Source organism: Psammomys obesus, unplaced genomic scaffold (genome assembly GCF_907164565.1).
Source record: "Psammomys obesus unplaced genomic scaffold, mPsaObe1.curated_primary_1811, whole genome shotgun sequence".
NCBI classification, from domain to species: domain Eukaryota; kingdom Metazoa; phylum Chordata; class Mammalia; order Rodentia; family Muridae; genus Psammomys; species Psammomys obesus.
In genome coordinates this window covers 24494045-24504449 of record NW_026596095.1, presented here as the reverse complement: position 1 = coordinate 24504449, position 10405 = coordinate 24494045, and the positions used below count along the sequence as shown (strand labels likewise).

The window sequence follows — 10405 nt, the reverse complement described above, 5'->3', positions numbered from 1 at the left end:
CCCCTCGCCTTGTTTATTGTTTATAGCTTTGGCCATAACGGGCCAAAGATACTAATGAACAGTCAATTATAGGTCTTTGTATACCCAGGGCACATTTTCAGTATCTTAGGAAAATACATAAATACAGAAATGCTGGACCACATGAGTTACCCGTGCTTAGTTAAAACAAAGCAAAATAAGTTCGAGTTATCCAAGAGACTTCCAAAACATTTCAAGCTATTGACATTGTCTTTGGTTTTCTCCCCCCGCCCCCAGAGGTGGAACATAAGTCTCTGTTGCTGAAGACACCATATACTTCAGGAGGCTTCAGGCCTACACAAAGAACCACAGACAAATAAGGAATGACAAGAGTGGGAGAAATAGTCTTCTCTAGGGAAGAGAACATCAATTGGTGTTTGATACCTAATAGTCAGCCCTGAAAACAAACATAGAAGTAACATTATATGGAACAAGCAGGTTATATTTAGGAATACTATGTACATATGTACATATATGCATGTAAGAATTATTGATGAAAGATGTTCCTCAACTGAAGAATGGGTAGAGAGATTGTGTAAGTTTATACAATGGCATACTACTCAGCTGATAGAAACCAATGCAAGGTGCAGGCAAATGGATGGAATTAGAAAAGATCATCTTGAGTGAGGTAACTCAGACCCATAAAGACACACATGACAGGAACATAACATGACTGTCCTCTGAGAGGTTCCACCCAGGAGCAGAACAAACAGACCTACAGCCAAATATTAGGTGGACCTAGGAGAATTTTGTGGAGGAGTGTAAGGATAGATAGAAGTTCCCAGAGGGGACAAGAACTGCTCGAAGACCAACAGTGTCAACTCTCTTAGCTCATAGGGCCTTACAAAGACTGAAGCACCAATCAGAGCTTGCATGGACTGGATGTAGGCCCATAACACATATCTAACTGATAGGCAGCTTAGTCCTCATGTGGGTCCCCTAGCAACAAGGGGAGCATGAGTCCTGTCTGACATGGACCCTGTTGCCTGCTTTTGGATCACTCTCCCCTATCTGGGCTGCCTTTCCTTGCCTCAATAAAACAGGAGGTACTAAGTCTTGATGGACTTGGTGGGTCAGTGTGGGGCTGTAAGGGAGGGGTCTCCCCTTTTCTGAGGAGAAGGAGAGAGGACATTGAGGGAGGAGAGTGGGAAGATGGGACCTGGAGGAGGGGAAGGAGGGAGCTGTGATCGGAATGTCAAGTGAATAAATGAATAAATTATTTAAAAAAACAGTAATTGATTTAAAAGGCCATGGATTGGAAAGAGAGAAAGAGAAGGGTTTATGAAATGATTGGAAGAAAGAAAAGGAATGGGGAAGCGATAAATTACACTATACTATAAAATGTATGATAATAAAAATAGCCCTGCTCAGTTATTTCCCCAGTGGTTGTATGTTTCCATCTCCACCAGCAGTTCATGAGGGTTTTAGTTTCACATATTCTCAACAACTCTCGACACAACTTGTTTTTATGGTTGTAGCCATTTTTGAGATGTTTGGCATTCTCACTCTGGTTTCAACTTAAATTTTTCTGATGAAAAAATAATAGTGAATGTCTTTTCCTGAAATATTTATGTCTTCTCTTGCAAAGTGCTTACGAATTCACCCCAGTGTGTACTATATTTGGGATAAGTATTGACTTCTTCCTCAGCCTATAGCGGTCCTATAATATCACAGCCATTTCTGTTAAGGCTGTCCTATCCCCATTGGTTCCTATGGCAAAAGAATGAACCTCCATTTAGAAATATCGATGCGGGGAAGTGCGTATTTCTGTCTGGGACCTCTGTTTCGCTTCATTGACTAAATTCTAGTGTTAATGCTATGCAGTTGTGATCACAGTGGCAACAGCGAGCCTATCAATCTCATGGAGCGAGTCCTTCCACTTTAAGCTTTAAAAAAGGTTTTTGCCCTTCTACTTCCACTGCATTTTCAAGTAAACTTTAGCACAATCCTCTCAGTTTTCACAGAAGGGAGGCTGGATTTGGATTGGCCTCGTGAGAAAGCCACAGATCAGTGTCCAGCGAATGACATCTCAATGCTCCGTCTTCTCATTTCTCTCCTGGTGTCACTTGGTGTCTTGCAGAAGCTTGGTGCTTTCCAGAGAAATTTAGTGATTACTTTTCTTAGTCTGGTTTAATATAATTCTCCATTTTCATTAATCCCCCACCACCAGGAAATCATGGGTTTTACTTCATGACTAACAAAATTATATTGGGCATATTTACAATATATTATTTCTACATTGTTTGATAACCATCTATGCTGGCTCTGTTTCTTAAGATGTATGTATAAGTAGAACAACAACAACCAAACCAACTCAGCATGAATGAATGTGTCTCTGGTATGTCAGCTTGCCCAGGAGTCTTTAGATGTTTTCTAGGATTCTGTTCTTACTTTTTTGAAAATCTCTTCAGCGATTTCCATAATGACCACACCAATTTACATTTCCGGAAGTAGCATTCCTCTTTCATCACTTCCCCATCAGCATTTGTTGCTACTTTGACCCTGGCAAAGCTGGCTTTGATAGTAGTTATCATAATTTGTAGAAGAGCATGTCTTCTTTTTTTTTTCCAGTGTATATTTTGACACCTTTATAAAAAACTAGGTGGTTGCTTGTGTTTGCTTATTTTTGGATCCTTTTATGGTAATATTGATTACTAGGTTGCTGTTGATTATTAGTTTTCTGCTGAGGTATGTTTCTTCTATTCTTGGATTCTGCAAGGGTTTTACTTAGAGTCATGTTGAACTTTGTCAAGGGAATGATCATGTGATTTCTGTCTATCTATGACTCTCATTATTTATTGATTTGTATCTAATGAACAAATTTAAATTCATGAGTGGAAACCAGTTGGCATTCTTCAACTTGATTTGCAAGTATTTTTGGTGTCTTTTAAGCAGTGATAATGGTTTGTAATTCTCTCTCTCTCTCTCTCTCTCTCTCTCTCTCTGTGTGTGTGTGTGTGTGTGTGTGTGTGTGTGTGTGTGTGTGTGTCTGGTTTTGGTATCAGAGTAGCACTGGCTTCACAGAATAAGTCTGACAGTATTTCTTTCCTTTCCATTTTATAGGAGAGTTTGAGGAGTGTTGATGTTATTTCTTCCTTAAAAGTTTGGAAGACACAGAGAAATTCGTGCTCTTCATGTATATTGGTGCATCTATTCACCATAGCAAGGAAATACAACCAACCTAGTTGTTTATCAACAGATGAATGAATAGTGAAAATTGGATCATATATAAAATGGGATATTATTGTGCTCTAAGAAAAATCAAGATGACAAAATTTGCAAGAAGGTGTATAGTACTGAAGTCAGCCAATCTTAGAAAGAAAAATAAATAAATCACGTGTTCTCCCTCACATGCAGAGCTCACCTTATAATGCACACACATACATGTATGTAATGGCTATAAGTGTATTATAAAATGTAATAAGAGAACAAAAAAGTGTGCTATTATGTCATGAAGAAGGATGGAATGCAGGTAAAGGACACAATTTATAAAGCTAGTTGTTTCTTCTAGTTTAAAGCCTGTCATGGGTTTTAAAAACTTTTTTCATTGATAAATGCTTAATAATGTAATTTATAGTGTCAGTGAAAGATCCAATGTGAAGCTCCTTGGCTTCAGGATCGATGTTCTAATGGTGTGAAAGTTCACTGAGATGTACAGGATTTGTGTCTTGGAAAGTGCCTGTCAGAGCAGTTTTATTAGATTGACTATGCAATGCTTTTTTTGTTTGTAAGTTATTTACAATAAAGAGATTTTTTTTTAAAAGGTATTATCTATCAGTAAGTATGTCTGGTCCTGCTGTTTTCTTCATGAAGAGAATTTTTACTGCTACTTCAGTTTCATTTCTTTTATGGATCTGTTTAACTTGCTTATATAGTCTTGATTTAAATTTAGTAGATCATACTTATCAAATAATTTCTTGACAATATATATTTTTAAGACTTTTTTATATCTCTCCTCCCAACAACAATGTTTGAAATAAGAGATAAAATTGAGCATCTTTTTTATTTTCTAATGAGGGGAAATAATTTAGATTTTTAAACATTTATGTAAGAGTTAGGTTTCTCATAAATATGCTTTGTTCTTTTATAGTAATCCTTATTAACCTGATTTGATCAAATATTTTATCATAAATGAATTTTTTTTTCAGATGCCCCTTTCTGTCTGCTGAGATAAAGCACAGTGTTTTCTTCTTCACTTTGTTAATAGGCTGAATTAAAATGAGTGATTTTCAAAGAGTAGACATTTGGATCTCTGGGATTAATCTCATTGCCAGAAGTTTTTAAAATATGATGGAGTTGATTTACTAATATTTAGTTAATAGCTTTGGCATTCACATTAATGAGGATTATTTATTCATTCCTTTTTTCCCCCTTTTCAAACATTTTTGCCTGACTGGTTGTTATTAACACTGAGCTCATCAAATTAGTTGTGAAATGTTAATCCTTTTATTTGATTGTTAATCTAGTTTATTGACTACTCTTAATAATAATTAGTTTATTTATTACCTTGGGAGCACATATATGTATGGTGTGTGTGTATACATATATATATATATATATATATATATGTATACACACACACATAAATTTAGGCATGATGATATCTGAAATTTACATTGTTGAATATTTTATGTTGTATTTTAAGCAGATTGGATTAATTCTTGAAAGCCTTGCTTGTAATCTGTGTTAGGGTTTATCTAGATACAGTATTCCAATACCTCCATCAGGTATGAATATCTGGGGTCATTAAGCAAGGTGACCCACAAAAGTTTTCAGGCATCCTTTGTCAGATCTTGATGGTTTCCAGACTGTACGTGAGGTCTATGAACACACATTCTGCAGCTCCCATTTCCTTCTTGGTAGATCTTCTCCTGGTCTTGCTGAGTTGAAATGTTGCTATTCTATTATTAACAGATACAGTTTCCTGCATGTAGATTTTGGAAGGCTTTTTCTGTGGATTCTTATCAAATTCCTTTCTTATCTTATCGCATTCCACCAATGTGAGTCACTTTAGCTCCCTTCCATCTCACGTATTTCTGCTCAACTCAGAATGATGAGTGGACTTTGGTCAAGGATTCTCCTGTGTGCTGCTTGTTTGGACCAAGCTACTGTCAAACACTCAATGTGCCTCTTAAACGTTTATCCCTGTGCTTACATATTCTAGGCGAGTGCTACCTGTAGTGTGTTTCTGGGATGATTGCTTGGGTTTTTAAGTGTTAGTAGAGGAATGCTGTGTTCTTCCCATTTTTGAAAATTGTGACCCCATAGCATCATGATTTCACTGCTTTGTGTGATGAAGAAAACCAAGGCCTATAACCATAGAGGAGAGGAACAAAGAACAGTGCTGGCCGTAGGCTGAAGTGTAAATTTTCCTGTCTACTAGTTGCACGGTCTTCAGTGTAGTTTACTTAACTGTGTGTGCTGCCTTGTGCATCTGTGGGTGAAGATGCTTCTAGCATGCTATCAGCTGGGGCACTTTAGCACAGCGCAAGGTTGACCCACAGCACTGGACATAATGATAACTTCATTGCTTTAGTAGGAATTCATTTAACAAATGAACAAACAGTGATTTAAAATATCTATGTCCTCTTGCTCATTTCTAAATGTTAAACATGTCCTTGGTAACTTTCAAATTATTAGTGGTGACCTTCATTTTAGTTTGATTTTTGTTTTTTATTTAAAGTCCAAGAATGTATTTTTTATTTTTTCCATAGCCTATCAAAATACCTTTTTCCTTTCAAACTGTATGCCTGAACAGAAATTAGTATGTTCAAGCCCATAGGACCCCAATGTGTACTCTGTAACAGAGATGGGAAATGTTTATTTTCTGGGGAAAGTTTTTCTTTTCACTTCTCTTTTGTACTCCCTTTTCTTTCCTTCATCCCTTTTTTTTCTCTTTTTTGTCTTCTTCCTTCTCCTCTTTGTCTTCTTCCTCTTCTTCTTCACCAGGATTTCGCTCTGTAGCCCAGGCTTTCCTGGGACTCACTATTTAGCCCACACTAACCTTGAACCTTCAGTGATCTTCCTGCCTTAGTGTCCCAAGTGCTATGATCCCAGGCAGGCAGGAGCCACCACGCCCTGCCCTTGGGGAAGTTCTAAGGAATAAAGCTGTGGAGATCTCATCCCAGATTCTCAGTTCAGCACACATATCAAAGATTTAATCAGTCTATTGAGTGAACATCTTCTGTATTAGTCCTGGTACACTTCGTGTTGTGAATAGTCCACAGTCATTCATGTGTTACAAGCTTGGTCCCCAATTGGCTGTTTTGGGAGGTGGTGGGCTCTTTAAGAGGCCAGGCCTAAGGGGAGGTACTGGGGCCACTGGGCTCTGCTCTTGAAGGTAACTCTGAGTTCTTTCTTTCTTTATCCTCTGACCAGAAGAGCTGTGGTATTATTTCCTCATGCCTTTCAATCATGACATGTTGTTTTGCCACAAGCATATCCAAGCAGTCATGGACTGAAGCCTCCCCAACTGTCAACTCTTCTCTTTAGAGGTTGCCTCATCTAAGCTATTAGTTGTACAGGAGTGAAGATAACACAATCACTGACTGAGACCATGGCAAACCCTTGATATAATACACACAGCTAATTGCTTTTATAATCTCCTAGGGTATCCCAGAAGAAAAATATCTGTGCACACTCAGGTTTCTTATATAAAATGATGAGATGTTTGCAGATAAACAACACATATTTCCCATGTACTTTAAATTATTCCCAGATACTAACACTAAAATATTTAACATAATATAAAAGTATAAACAGATGCCACAATGTGTGTTTAGGGAACAAAGACAACACAAAAGACAAGTACGTGTTCTGCATAGACGCAAGTCTTTTCCTACTCTTTTTCCACCTGGGGTTGGTAGAGAATGGGAGCTGGTAATACAGAAAACTCTATGACCACTCAAAATACAACTTTGTATGTGCATGTCTGTGTGTGTGTGTGTGTGTGTGTGTGTGTGTGTGTGTATGTATTCAGTGTTTTGTCATAGCCTGGGGCATCACCATTTTAAACCCTGGCATTCAATGCACAATCATAGGTGGCACTTAAGTTATAACTTTAAAAACATATTTTGTTTTCATTGTAGAGAATCATGATATTCATCTTATCTATCTATCTATCTATCTATCTATCTATCTATCTATCTATCTATCTATCTATCATTTAACTCTATTCTCAGTATTAAACTCAGGGTTTCATGCATGCTAGGCAAGCGCTCTGCTATTGAGCTGTATCCAGAGCTCATCACCTATAAAATCTTAGTAACAAGTAGAAAAGTGACAGAGAAAAGTCAGAAAGACATGAACATGTACATCACTGAAGGTTACATGATGTCATAAGCTGATCCTCACGGGCTTAAGTATAGATGATAGAAAGGTAACAGAGGCATCAGCCATATCTAATGCCACATTTTGGCTCAACAAAGGGACATTTAGGAGTTGTCCTTTGCCAGCAATAGTAGCTAGTGTGTCAGCCACTGGCACCCACTTGTTCTTAGATAACACCACCAGTTAATCAGCTCTTGCTGATGTTTGGATTGTTGATAGACACATTCATATTGTCATGTAGCGCAAGCACATGGAAGGCCTTGCTTTTGATCTAAATGACATCTGAACTGTATATTATTATTCAAACCTCATATCAGGCATTAAAGCAAATCAATCATTCAATAGATCATCTATTTCTGAAAAAAAAATCAGTAATATTATTGGCTTGAAACAAAATGGTTTATCCTTTCAAACATTTAAGTTGGTTTATAAAATACAGAGTTGAGATTACTTTGCAGTTGATCCTACAAAATTACCTGAGTATGGCAAGAAACTTTCTGTTATCAGTTTGACATTTAATACAGATTTGACATTTTGGTTGGTAGTTTGGAGCAATTCCCTTAGGATCAGTTCTTAGTCTGGAATGATCAAGTTAGTATGGGCAATGTTTATGAAAGTTAGAGAAAAATCATTTAAGCTAAAGCAAAATAGTTTGTTTCTTTGCAATACAACTACTTAAACAGACTTTTGCTGAGGAGCTTATTGGAATAATCTAGACTAAAGACAAATGCCCCATGCTGGGTATGCGGCAACCACTGTCTCAAACTTTTAGAGTCTTTTAACCTGAAAATTAGCTCAAGATGAAAGCAAATGTAATACATCTTTATCCTCCTCTTTTAATTTTCCTTTTTTTAACTTCTTATTTCTCCACCCTTCTCACAGAAAACTAAAGAAAAATCCATGAGAATTGTATATGTGCTTGCTTGATATCATTGATAGGATGTAGCACAAGCATCAGAAAGGTAAAAAGCAAAATGATTATGTAACCCTAAAGTTGAAAGGTTTCATTTACATTGCAGTAAAAGAAAATCATGATGGCACTATAAAATATGTCTTTCCATTTTTACCCATACATCCCACAGGGATCACCACGATAAGCTTTTGCTGCATTCAGCTAAAGAAATTGTAGACGTTTAAAACAACTACCAAGTGTAGTTTGTTAATTTTGGAACTTTCCTCAGAGCTTCAGCTAACTTTACAGTTTGATCTTTTGTGTCAAGGAAGTGGTCAAGATTGATCAAGTTTTCAACAGCAGAATCAGCTCTTGATGGGAGCAGTACTATATTTTCATGGAATTTTTAGGAAGGGGACTCATTGAAAAATAATATCCCAATTAAGCAATGATAGGATGCTGATTTTGTAGGCACTGGAGTTTTAGTAACGATTGCTTGTCCCACATGTGACACTCTAAAAAATAAATAAATAAAAATACTATACAGATAGTATCAGCCAAACGGATCAAAGAAATTTAACTCTGATATCTTCTTGGTATCACAAACCCCCAGGCTTTCTTGTCACATGGTGTGAATTACAAGTAAAAGAAAACAAAGAAATAGCTATTTTTTCCCTCTGCTCCTAGCTTATCCTTGAGCCATTTTGTGCTTTGTAAAGATGTTTTTCTCATATTCTGATGCATCCTCATATTGTAAAAATCAACCCAAAACTAGGCAAAATTATGAGAATAGAATGTCAGAGACACACCACTGTCATGACGTAATGTTTAGCATGCTGAGTACAGCCATTATTTATTAAAAGTAACAGTGTAAAACATGAATAGCATACCTGCCTCTACAGAGAAACATGGTATGATTTCTACTTAACATTTAATAACACACTTGCAAAATCTCCCTTCATTAACATAGTGGGAAACAATAAATACTAACACTAACTAACATAAGAACACAAAGAAAACAGGCAAGTCTCCACGGATCAGGCTGTAGACCCTACCTGGAAACTCTAAACTCAGCTATAGAATGTCTTCTGGGAGCCCACCTGTCTGGGCTGAGGGGTCACAGTTCCTCATAGAAATGGCCCTGAAAACTGGAGTCATTTGACTTTCTGCATCTCAGACAGGATATCTCCAGAACTCTGCATGATTCTATCAGGTTATGGTATGTCATTTCTTTGCTGGGACAGGCAGCTGGTGTAGCCTGGTGAGGAGATTGGAAGTTGGGATTGGTTCCTCGGGACTTTTTCTCCTTTCCACCCTTGGAATTCAGAAGCTGAAGATTAAGCCTGTGAACAACAAAAATGACAAAAGCTCAGATCTTAGGAAGTGAAGAGCCCAGAGATAGTGGTGAGTATCAGGTCTTGGCAAGACATATTAGAACTTCCTCAAGTTTTTGTCATGCACAGTAATCACATGAATGTCATACGCACCTCAAAGTGAATGCTTTGAGTAGAGAATGCTATCTTCCCCAAACTGCCCCTCACTCCGCAGCCCCAATCTCTGCTGTTACTTCCTTGATTCTTATAAGTACACAGGCTGGGATATGGGTGGCATCAGCAGTACTGTTTCCATTCTTTTCCTGCCCACATCCAATCAATCTGCACATCTTGATTTTCTTTTGAAGTGTGCTAGGTACTGAACCCTGAGCCTTGCACAAGGTAGACAAGCACCTCATAGAAAAATCCCCAGACACATGACTTCCATGTCCTGGGAGTGGTGTCCACAGTCCATGTCAAGCTTGAGGGTGTAGAAGAAACTGTATGTGAAGACACCCTTGACGTCTCTCCAGAGAATCCCAGATGAGCGTATGTGTGAGCAGAAAGGAGATAAGAGCTACTGGTGAAGGGAACAAGAAAGTGGTTGCAAATGGGGATCAATACATTAAGTGAAATAAGCCAGAATCAGAAAGACACAGTATGCATTTGTTCTTGTGTGTGTGTGTGTATGAGAGAGAGAGAAAGAGAGAGACAGAGAGAGAAACAGAGAGAAAGACAGAGTCCTGGATTTGCCATAGATAGATAGATAGATAGATAGATAGATAGATAGATAGACAGACACACACACATACATACATACATACATACATACATACATACATACATACATACA

General features: G+C 37.6%; 1 protein-coding gene across 3 annotated transcripts in view; it reads right to left on the bottom strand.

The window, feature by feature from the left end:
- Window positions 1–9061: 9061 nt before the first annotated feature.
- Emcn (endomucin) overlaps window positions 9062–10405 on the bottom strand; it is a 100357-nt gene continuing 99013 nt past the window's right edge. For all 3 annotated transcript variants that reach the window (XM_055628215.1, XM_055628217.1, XM_055628216.1), the window contains one exon: window positions 9062–9582. The gene's annotated coding sequence lies outside the window, so the exon portion shown is untranslated. The remainder of the gene's footprint in view (window positions 9583–10405) is intronic.